Genomic DNA, 12,610 nt, shown 5'->3' with positions numbered 1-12,610 from the left:
TACCTAAAACACTAGATTACTTTGTGTATTTATTCTCAAAATCATGAAATGAAGGCAAAAAAAATCATTTCTATGATGGTATCATTTTCCTAGGTCTTTGAATCCTACTCCTTTCCGTCTCCATACTCTAAACGGCCAGCCACCATCCAAGGTTGCTGCCGCCTCCTTTTCTCTTTTCCCTCTTGTAATTTTCTTGTTCTCTCAATGGCTTCTCCATAAACATTTATCCTGCAACTTTGGTTACTAATATAAAACGTGTGTATGTATCCAACTTGATGAAGAAGGCACCAATTTCAATACTTGGGTTGCTTTATTTAAGCTTTATTGTTGGGCTTATCTTGTGGATGCTCATGTTCTTCCTGATGACTCCTCTAAGTCAAAATCTTGATGACATAGTTCGCACATGGATTTATGGATCTATTAGTCCATCTCTTCTTCAATCGATTGTTCGCCTCGATGATTGTACCTTTGATGCTTGGACTCGCATTGAGAATAATTTTCAAACAACAAAAATTCCCGTATTCTTCACCTTGAGTCTCAATTCAATGAAATTTCCCCTTCTAATTTTCCAAATGTGAAAGCTAATTGTAACGAACTTGAGACTATTGCTACTTCTCTTAATAATCTTGGTACCTCTATCTTCGAAAATCGATTGGCTCTTCAAGTTCTTCATGTTTTAAATTCGGATTATCGTACTTTTCGATCCTTGGTTCAACATATGAATCCCGTTCCATCATTTGATACCCTTCGTTCTATGTTGGAATTGGATGAGCACTCAAACAATAAAGACATTTCTTCTTCTCATGACTCGGCTCTAGTTACAACTACTAAACCTCTAATTTTTGAAAATTCAAAAAATTTTGAGCCCCGTGGTACCCCCCCATCACCACGGCTCCACTAGCAATTTTGGGTATTCTGGACAGCGTCATACAACTAGGCCCAACCAACATCATCACCATGGGAATCGACCTAGCCGAAACTTCCCACCAAGTGGCCCACATTCATATGCTCCTTGGAATTTAGCACCATGGCCATACTGGGCTTCTCCCAATTGGGCCCAACCTCCTTGCCCTTTCCCTGCTACACCATGGGCTCCTCAAAACAAGCTAATGCCTCCTCCTCTACTATCCTTCTTCAACCACGATCAGCACAAAATTACCACATCTCGACTAGTTCTTCTATGGGTCACATTCCTATGGACATTGATCAAGTCATGCATACTTTTTCTTTGTCTTCTCTGGATGAGCAATTTTACATGATACCAGTGCCACTTCTCACATGACTCGATCGCAAGGTAGTTTTATGCAATATTTACCTTTAAAGCATTATTTAAATAATGCGATTGTTGTTGGTAATGGTAATATGATTCCGGTTCACGGTCACAGGCAAATTTCTTTTCCTTACTTATAAGAATCCCTCACGCTAAAATATGTCTTACATGTCCTTAAACGTATCGAAAACTTAATTTATGTTTGTTAATTTACTTATGATAATATGGTTTCCGTTAAATTTGATCCTCTTGGATTTTCTATGAAGGACTTGGCCACGAGGAACATCATTCAAAGATCTAATAGCACGGATGATCTTTATCCTTTCCAATCAACACATGGAGCTTCTACCTCTTCATCCACATCGTCGGCCTTTTCTACCTTTGCTGCCTTTTCTACCTTTTATATTCATTGGTGTATACATCCAATATTGTGGATATATAATTTTTTTAGTTATATATCTTCATAGTTATGTATCTCATTGTGACTTTTTTATTATAAATTTGTAAGTAAAATAAAAATAGAAAAGATATATCGTGAAAGCCCCTAATTTAAGTTTCAACCTGGGTCCTTAAAATCTCAGGGACCATATATGTAAATGTCTATATTGTTAAATACTCCTTCTGTTCTACTGAATTTGTATCATTTACCATTTTGATCCACCCCACTTAATTTGCATCATTTTTATTTTTGGATAATGGTCCACCACTTTCTTTTAATTTCATCCATACATTTTAACTCTCTTTTAATTTCATCCACACAATTCATTCTCTCCTTTCATTTATTACCACTTTCTTAAAAATAACTCAATTCCTCTTTGATGCAAAACAAAGAGGACAGAGTAGTATACTAATATTAAAAATCATCAAATATAACTAAGTTCCATAACTAATTTATTGTTAATTTAATTAGACTTTTAAATATCGGACCATGTTCCTAAAATGTTTTTTCAAATTTTTAAAAATAAGCTGAATTAAAGAAAGAAAAAAATGAGCTTAAATTTTTAAGTGTAATAAATATTATAATATTTTTAAAAAGTAAAAAAAAAATCGAGATATCCGGTATCCAATTCAAGAAAAGGTATATGCGAAATCCGGATATCCAGTTAATTAGGATCATAATCGGATCATGATTTTTGCTATTCGAAAACTAGGTCTCTGCATTTCTGGATCCGAATCGATTCATTATTCGTTTTTGAACACCCCTAATTATTGCAGGAAATTAGCCATGCTTTCGAGGAGGCAATGAGGATACCCTAAGAAAGACTATTGTTCAAATACTTAAAAAGCCTCCTTGCAGCTTGCATATGAATAGTTGTGGGCTGATGCATGAATTGATTAAGGGTATGCACATCAAAAGTAATGTTTGGACAAGTTAAAGTTACGTGTATAAGTTTGCCTATAAGCTATTGATAGGACAAGATATATGGGAGAGGATCAACCTAATATACTGTGAGTTTGATGTTTGTGTCTCGGAGAAGATTGAGAGGTGTAGAGGAGGTCATTTTGTATTATTTTTTAGGAGATCAATAGTGTATATGGATTGGGAGAGTAAAATGTGTTTTAGCGATCTGTCAATACCTATGCCTAAGTAATATCTTAGAGGGCCAAAAAATTTCATGTGAAATTTGGAGGGTAAAAAGATTTTTGTTTTAGCAATGGTGTGATCACTCACTTCTATAAATAAATCATCCACATAAACCCACATGACTGTCTGATGTATATATATATATATATATATATATATATATATATATATATATATATATATATATATATATATATATATATATATATATATATATATATATATATATATATATATATATATATATATATATATATATATATATATATATATATATATATATATATATATATATATATATATATATATATATATATATATATATATATATATATATATATATATATATATATATATATATATATATATATATATATATATATAACTAGTGGAAAAAACCTCATTTGCTGCGGATTTTTGGTCATTATTTGCTGCGGTTTTGGCCCCAAGCAATAGTGATAGCAGCAAATAGCCTATTTTAAATGTTGCGGTTAAAAACCGCAGCAAAAAAAAGAATTATTTTATGCGGTCAACCACAAAACCGCAGCAAATAATGGCACTTATTTGCTGCGGTTTTGGGGGCTGACCGCAGCAAATAGATATTTTTTTTTTGTTTTTTCGTTTTATTCTAATAATAATCCAATAATAATAATGTAAAATAACAATGATTAATCCAATAATAATCCAATGATAATCACCAATAATCTCTTTGCAATAAAAAACTCTCGATATTATAATATGATATGTACGTACATATATATATATATATATATATATATATATATATATATATATATATATATATATATATATATATATATATATATATATATATATATATATATATATATATATATATATATATATATATATATATATATATATATATATATATATATATATATATATATATATATATATATATATATATATATATATATATATATATATATATATATAATAAAGTCCTAAAAATAATTTATATTATTTACACTTTATCAAGGACAAAAATTAACAAGATACGCGGCAATCTTGTCTTTTATTTCGCGCATCTCTCCACTTCTCAAAGGGCGTGTTTCCCTCAGAATGTCGTTTAAAACCTATAATATAATATAAAATTAAAAGACGATTAATATAAATTAAACATTATATTAGACGATTACCAATAAGAATTATTTAAGAACGTACTAACAAATACTTACGGCATCTATATTTTCAACTCCAAACTCCTTCACGGATTTTATAATATCGTCCATGTACTTCAGCGCGTAGTAGCCGCATTCAACGGAAGAAGAAGGTTGTTGAAAGCACTAAGAGAAAATAGATGTTAGTGTCAAAAACGGTTAAAAACGCATAAAATCGCAACTTAACACGTAAATTCTAGAATATGACTATGATTTTCAATTCTAACAACTTCTGCACAATAATATATACCAAATGGTGTTGTGTGCCAAGTTTCGTGCAAAACAAACCAAGTTTGAGCTCCTTTACGCGCGAAATTGACAAAAACGCTTAAAAACCCTTAAAATCGCAACTTAACACCTAATTTCTAAGATATGACTATTATTTTCATTTCTAACCATTTCAACACAATAATATATGTCAAATAGTGTTGTGCGCCAAGTTTCGTGCATAACAAACTAAATTTGAGCTACTTTACGCGCGAAATTGACAAAAACACTTAAAAACCCTTAAAATCGCAACTTAACATGTAATTTCTAGAATATGACTATGATTTTCAATTATAACAACTTCTACACAATAATATATACCAAATAGTGTTGTGTGCCAAGTTTCGTGCAAAACAAACCAAGTTTGAGCTACTTTATGCGCGAAATTGACAAAAACGCTTAAAAACCCTTAAAATTGCAACTTAACACCTAATTTCTAGCATATGACTATTATTTTTAATTCTAACCATTTCCACACAATAATATATGCTAAATAGTGTTGTGTGCCAAGTTTCGTGCATAACAAACCAAATTTGAGCTACTTTACGCGCGAAATCGACAAAAACGCTTAAAAACCCTTAAAATCGCAAATTAACACGTAATTTCTAGCATATAACTATGATTTTAAATTCTATCCAATTCAACACAATGATATATACCAAATAGTGTAGTGTGCCAAGTTTCGTGCGTAACAAACCAAGTTTGACCTACTTTACGCGCGAAATTGACACAGCAGCAAACTAGAGACCAGACCACCTTGCACGACACGTGGAGACCAAACCTATGCATTTAGGACCTAGGCTAAAGTGGAAATGGAATCTTGGTACTTGGATCTAGCTATCAAGGTCCTAAAACCATTCTAACAATCCCCGTGGACTCCTATAAGCTGAGCTGAAGGAGGAATGCTCGAGAGTTTGCTAGATCATAATTGTTTAAGTGTTTGTGGTTGTTTCGTGTTCTTTTCATGATCATTTGTAGTTTTTGTCTGTGTCATTAATCAAAGTGTTGGCTCTTAAGGTTTCGTTGATGACTTCACTTTTAAAGTAAACAAATATATTTTAGAGATTGTTTTGTAGGTATATATCCGATTTTGTTGAAATCGTTGATGAAGCCTAGGACTTGATTCGTGGAGGTTGTACATGTCTTAAAGATCCAAGAAGTTAGATAAGTGTTATAATGTTGAAACTAGATGTACAGTCTACTGTTCCCAAATGAACAATCTAACAGAAGTTGAAGCTGGAGACAGTACGCTGTTCCTACGTAGCAGGTCTGGAGAAAAACATCGACTGGAAAATTGTAGTTATTTTATTATTCTGTTTTTAGTTGATGTAAACGGTTAAATCTTAAATTAGTTGCTTAAATTAATTAGTAAGTTAATTGGCTAAACTATTTTTAGGTTATCTAAAAATAGCCTAAGACTTTTTCTTCTTAAGATTAAGATCTCCTATTTTTTTAGGATCTTGTGTTTTTAATTCCTATGCCATTTCTAGCTGAAGGAAACCGTTTTTCTCTTTGAGCAAATTACAGCCGGACATTTATTTATTGGCAATTCCACTATCTTTTTGTTTTGAGAACGTGGATGATAGTGGGAGGTGTGTCTAAGGTAACTGCTGGCTGTTCCCACTATAAATAGGAGGAACTTTCCTCAAACCGTGAATTAATCCAAGAGTGTCCATTAAAGGGAGATCATTTAAGAAAAATATTTTCTGTTTATAAATGCCAATTAATTTATTATATTTTTCTGAAGTAATTATTTTAATTTTTATCCTCTTGAGAATTGGCCTTGTAAGGGTTATTGAGAGATTTGTTGTAATTAGACTTATGAGAAGTCTAAGGGAATAGAGAAGAGAAGCGTAAGAAGAGAAAGAGAAGGAGAAAGTAGAGAAAGAGAATTAGGCCTAGAGTAGAGAAGCTTCAAGTGAAGCAAACTGTTTTATGTAATTATAATTGATTGCCTAAAACATAGTGAGAATTTTGAAATCCCGGAGGGTCGTGGTTTCCCTTATTATTAGGCCAAGAAGGTTTCCACGTAAAATCTTTGTCTCCTTTTTATCTTTTGCTTTTTAAGTTTAAGCTTTATTTTATTTGTTAAAATTCCGCAAATTAGAAGAAAAACGAAGTAAAGCTTGATACACAACAATTCACCCCCCTCTTGTTGCATTCGACCATCTCTGTGCATTTCAACACAAAGCTTACGCACAACATTAATCCTTGCATAACCAAGGCCTTAATCAGCCCCGGTTTCGCATCTAAACCAAGTTTGAGCTACTTTACGCGCGAAATTGACAAAAATGCTTAAAAACCCTTAAAATCGCAACTTAACACCTGATTTCAAGCATATGAATAATATTTTCAATTCTAACCATTTCAACACAATAATATATGCCAAATAGTGTTGTGTGCCAAGTTTCGTGCATAACAAACCAAGTTTGAGCTACTTTACGCGCGAAATTGACAAAAACGCTTAAAAACCCTTAAAATCGCAACTTAACACCTAATTTCTAGCATATGACTATTATTTTCATATTTAACCATTTCAACACAATAATATATGCCAAATAATGTTGTGTGCCAAGTTTCATGCATAACAAACCAAATTTGAGCTACTTTACGCGCGAAATTGACAAAAACGCTTAAAAACCCTTAAAATCGCAACTTAACACGTAATTTTTAGCATATAACTATGATTTTAAATTCTATTCAATTCAAAACAATAATATATACCAAATAGTTTAGTGTGCCAAGTTTGGTGCATAACAAACCAAGTTTGACCTACTTTACGCGCGAAATTGACACAGCAGCAAACTAGTGACCAGACCACCTTGCACGACACGTGGAGACCAAACCTATGCATCCAGGACCTAGGCTAAAGTGGAAATAGAATCTTGGTACTTGGATCTAGCTATCAAGGTCCTAAAACCATTCTAACAATCCTCGTGGACTCCTAGAAGCTGAGCTGAAGGGGGGCTGCTCGACAGTTTGCTAGATCAGAATTGTTTAAGTGTATGTGGTTGTTTCGTGTTCTTTTCAAGATCATTTGTAGTTTTTTTTTGTGTCATTAATCAAAGCTTACGCAGAACATTAATCCTTGCATAACCAAGGCCTTAATCAGCCCCGGTTTCGCATCAAAACCTAGTTTGAGCTACTTTACGCGCAAAATTGACAAAAACGCTTAAAAACCGTTAAAATCGCAACTTAACTTCTAATTTCTAGCATATGACTATTATTTTCAATTCTAACCATTTCAACAAAATAATATATGCCAAATAGTGTTGTGTGCCAAGTTTCGTGCAAAACAAACCAAGTTTGAGCTACTTTACGCGCGAAATTGACCAAAACGCTTAAAAACCCTTAAAATCGCAACTTAACACGTAATTTCTAGCATATGAATATTATTTTCAATTCTAACCATTTCAACACAATAATATATGCCAAATAGTGTTGTGTGCCAAGTTTCGTGCATAACAAACCAAATTTGACCTACGTTACGCGCGAAATTGACATAAACGCTTAAAAACCCTTAAAATCGCAACTTAACACGTAATTTCTAGCATATGACTATTATTTTCAATTCTAACCATTTCAACACAATTATATATGCCAAATAGTGTTGTGTGCCAAGTTTCGTGCATAACAAACCAAATTTGACCTACGTTACGCGCGAAATTGATATAAACGCTTAAAAACCCTTAAAATCGCAACTTAACACGTAATTTCTAGCATATGTCTATTATTTTCAATTCTAACCATTTCAATACAATAATATATGCCAAATAGTGTTGTGTGCCAAGTTTCGTGCATAACAAACCAAGTTTGACCTACTTTACGCGCGAAATTGACAAAAACGCTTAAAAACGCATAAAATCGAATTTGTGTACCTTTATTGCTGTCCATTTTGGAAATGTGGCTCTAGATGTAGATCCCATTTGTCCACGAACTTTTTTCATTGCGCTGAAACGAATGGGAAAAGTAATACTATTTATATATATATATATAACACTTAATTAAATCAAATTGGTAAAATAATTAATATTACGTACGCATTCAACAACGCTTCGAATTTTGTGTTGTGAGGTGGGCTTTGAGGTTTTTGTAATGAGTCGAAGACGTGCACAGTGTTCGTTAAAGGACATATGACCAAAAGTATCCAATGCAAACTACAAACACAAATTTCAAAAATAAAACTTACTCTTCCACATATGGAGCCAGAATGAATGTGTGTTTAGATGCAAGGGAATTAGTCAAAGCAGTCTCAATGTATGCTCTGACGTCATCTGGACAATTTACACATTTACTACCCGAAATCGACTCCGGACAAAACCATCCAATTTTTATTGGAGGTTCGCAAGAATTTAGCTCCTCGTAAGCCGCTCTAAACTCACAAATAAGAAAATTTTGTTATTAATTCGGTTATTAAAACAATTAAACAACAATGCCTAACTTGTAAGATAATGAACATCACCTCATGTAGACATGGAAAAGAGCTACATTCAGCATCTCTCCTCTCAAAAATTGCCCGATGTCACTAGGACCAATAATTACAAACGGGCTCTCTAAAAAGCAGTATTGCTCCTTCAGCAGGTTCAAAATGAGTGGGTCCTCCTCACTTATGCGAGATGCACAATAATGCAGCCATTTGCAATCTTGAGAGAGATCTTTTAGCTCCTCATAAGTCAAAATTGGAGTGCTTGGCATCGACTTTGACCCAGTCGACACCTTTGCTGATGAACCGACCTCTTTTGCTATTTCAATTTATACAATTAAATTAGTGTGAGCATGCAATTAAAAAAATAAAAATAAATAAGGTACAAATGATTCTTACCATGCTGGCATTGGAATTGGGAGTGAGAAATCTTCAAACCCCTTTAGAATAGTTTCCACGGCCACACTGATGTGGCCACTTGTAACAAGCATTGAAAGCACTGTTTGGCCCTTTTTATTTGGCTGGGCCACACGATATGCAACCTCAATTAAGTCGCCATCACTAGCAACACCTAACTGAGGCAGCAAAAGAGAACAAGAAGTCGCCTCCTGAAAATTGTGTAGTTTAGTATAATAAGCATCATAATAAACTATTAATTACGCGTTGCAATTTAAAATAATAAGTGCTTATATATTTAAAAACTATGTACCTGTAGCACTGGCTCCGGAGTTGGCTCCGGATTTTGAGCAACGAAGTTTATGTTCTCCGGTGTGGGGTTTTCCCCTTCAGGGGTATTAGTAATGAGCTGGGATGCTAGGGGGGTAATGGGCTCGGGTTTTGGCTCAACTAAAGCGTTAGAATCCCCATGTTGACTTCCCTGATCCTCGACAATCAGGTTTGCCAAGTCCACAATGGGTGCTCCCATCTTCTGCAACACGGCGGCCAGCTTGGCGAGAACGTCCTTCGTAATCTCCGCTCGGAGGTTTGCTACTTCTTCCCGTAGTGTCGTTCGGGATTGAGTAGCAACACACTCTTTGCCGAATGCCTTCTGTAACCCCACGCGGACGTCTCCTTTTCCGACTACCCGCCCACTATGGTCTTTCCATAAGACCATATGCAATGCGTCAACATTTCCTCTTGGGGTGAACTCCCCCGTAGCTTCTTTTTCCTTCCAGCCTATCTGTTCAAATAAAAAGTAACATATATAGCAATTAGTATAAGTAAATCAAAGCCAAAGAATACAAAACAAATGAAGAATATACTTAATAATTTCAAAACTCACCACAGCATCAGCAACCTTCTTCGATCCCGGATCATTAATGGTAAATTTACCACTTGCATCTCGTGAATGAAGCCCGCAATACCAATCACGCACCCGATCTCCAGAAAGAGTATTCACGGATGCGGAGGTAGTCGTAGATGAGGGCGTGGATGAACTTTGATTGGGGTATAAACCCGCATCCACCCACTCTTTTCGGACCTCATCGTACGTTTTCTAGCCTAAGCGATGGTAAAACTTCCTTTTGCTTGCAGAATCAGAAGCTTTACCACGCTTTTCCTAATTAATCAATAGAAATCAAATGTCATGTATTAGGTTAATGACTGAATCAAAAGAAGTAAATTCAAATTGGTAAACTTTAATATAATATGAAATACTTACAACTTCTATGGGAGTTGTTCTTTTGGCAACAAAGGCCTCCCAATCCCTCTTCGATATGTGACCCCATATTTCGCAGGGCATCTTCGAAGGTGCTTGCTCTCCACCTTCGTTTCCCGTTTTGACCTTTTTAGTCGTACGGGCACTGCTCTTCGTAATCCAGCCAGTTACTAGCTTGGATTTGAAATCTCTGAATCTTTCAGCAACAGCTGAAAGAAACACATTCTTCTTGTCCTCATCGCTCTCGATGTGGAAAAGATTCTACAAAAAAAATTTATATTTATTACTATCAATCAAATTAATTTTAAAATGAAAATAAATGAGTAAAAATAGTAAAGTTGCTTACCACAGTATCATTCCATAGAGAGTTCTTCAAACCCTCTGGAACCTCGTTCCATGGGTGCAATATGGAAATCTTGTGGATACATAGACCCACTTGTTTTCCATATTGCCTACGCCATTTTCCGCAGGGTTGACCCAATGCATTGTATTCCAAAGGCATGGGTTCTGTGACTTTGAGGTTTTTTGTAGGACCTCGCCCTTTTCTTTTCTTACTGGTAGTAGGAGCATCCATTGGTGGGGCGTCTTCAGTTTCAAAATCATTGTCAATCGGTGGAGCGTCTTCAGTCATACGCTCGTATCTCACAATTTGGTCTTCTTCGCTGTCATAACTACGATGCTCATTATCCGAGGTCTCAATCTCGGGGACAATTTCGTCTCTGAATAGATGCATTGTATATAAGTACCTGAAAGAGTATGAATAGAAATATATTAGAACATAAGCTAAGTAATATTAAGAATATGACTAAAATAATTCTAATACGTTCAACACAATAATATATAACAAATAGTGTTATGTGCAATGTTTCATGCAAAAAAACCAAGTGCCAAAAAAACTTTAAAAAGCTTTAAATTCATACCTTGTGAATCACTTAATTCAAATGTATTCCTTTCGTGTGATCTACACGCATATAACCAACATCTACATCATCTACATCATCTTGATCCACTGATTTTGGATAGATAAAGGGAGGGGAGTCTTCAAAAGCATCATATTCTTCCTCATCCTCAACATCATCTATACCAAGGATACTTCTTTTTCCCGGTACAACAATAGACCATTTTTTATCAGACGGGTCGACAATGTAGAATACTTGCTTGGCTTGTGTAGCTAATATGAATGGCTCCTCACTATCACGCAAACGAGCTAAGTCTACAAGAGTGAATCCACAAGGGTCGTCATTTTTAATGCATCGTCGATTATTATCTACCCACTTACATTTGAAAAGACCAATATTGAAAGTAGAGTAGTCAAGCTCCCATATTTCATGTACCCGCCCGTATACCAATTTAGCATCAACCGGCGCTTGATCCTTCGCACTCGCGTAAAATGTAGATGACGCCAAAATAGAAACCCCACTATTCTGTAGATACGATGACTTCTTGTCTTGACCCTCAGTCCAAAATGTGAAGCCATTGACATCATAACCCTCATATTTGTTGACATCATCACGAGGACCAAAAGCTAACCACTTAACAATTTCGGATACACCCTTGAGTTCTTCGCATATTACTCGATTATGAAACCAATTAATAAACGTCTTGTTATGCAACTGCATCAATGCCCTATCCCCTTTAGAAGGATGTTTTGCGCGCAATATATCAAAATGCTCACTCAAAAAAGGATGAACTTTCGGAATATGATACAACACATACAAGTGTGCTTGTAGAAGGCTTTCTCGAGGAGGTGTGACCGATTTGGAGCCAATTGTTCCTTTTCCCTCAAGCCTTCCTTCATGTCTAGAGGTGGGAAGTCCAATAGGCTTTGCCATGGCTAAATACTCGGCTATAAAGTTACTAATCTCATCGCTCACAGTGCCTTGAATCATACTCCCCTCGGGTTGTGCTGGATTTCTCACCTTGTTTTGTAAAACACCCATGTGTCTTTGAAAAGGATAACACCACCTTAAAAAAAACTAGACCCAAAAGCTTGATCTCACGAACGAGATGGACAATAAGATGAACCATTATGTCAAAGAAAGAAGGTGGAAAATACATCTCAAACTTGCATAAAGTTACAATCACGTCGAGTTGAAGTGCATCAAGTTTAAAGGGATCAAGAAATTTACTACAAATTGTGTTGAAGAACGAACATAGCTCGGTAATAGCATATCTCACATGTTTTGGCAATATTACACGGATTGCAATTGGTAAGAACACTTGC

Source organism: Amaranthus tricolor, chromosome 15, assembly GCF_026212465.1.
Source record: "Amaranthus tricolor cultivar Red isolate AtriRed21 chromosome 15, ASM2621246v1, whole genome shotgun sequence".
Lineage (NCBI taxonomy): Eukaryota > Viridiplantae > Streptophyta > Magnoliopsida > Caryophyllales > Amaranthaceae > Amaranthus > Amaranthus tricolor.
The sequence above is the reverse complement of the archived record's forward strand: the minus strand, read 5'-3'. Positions refer to the sequence as shown.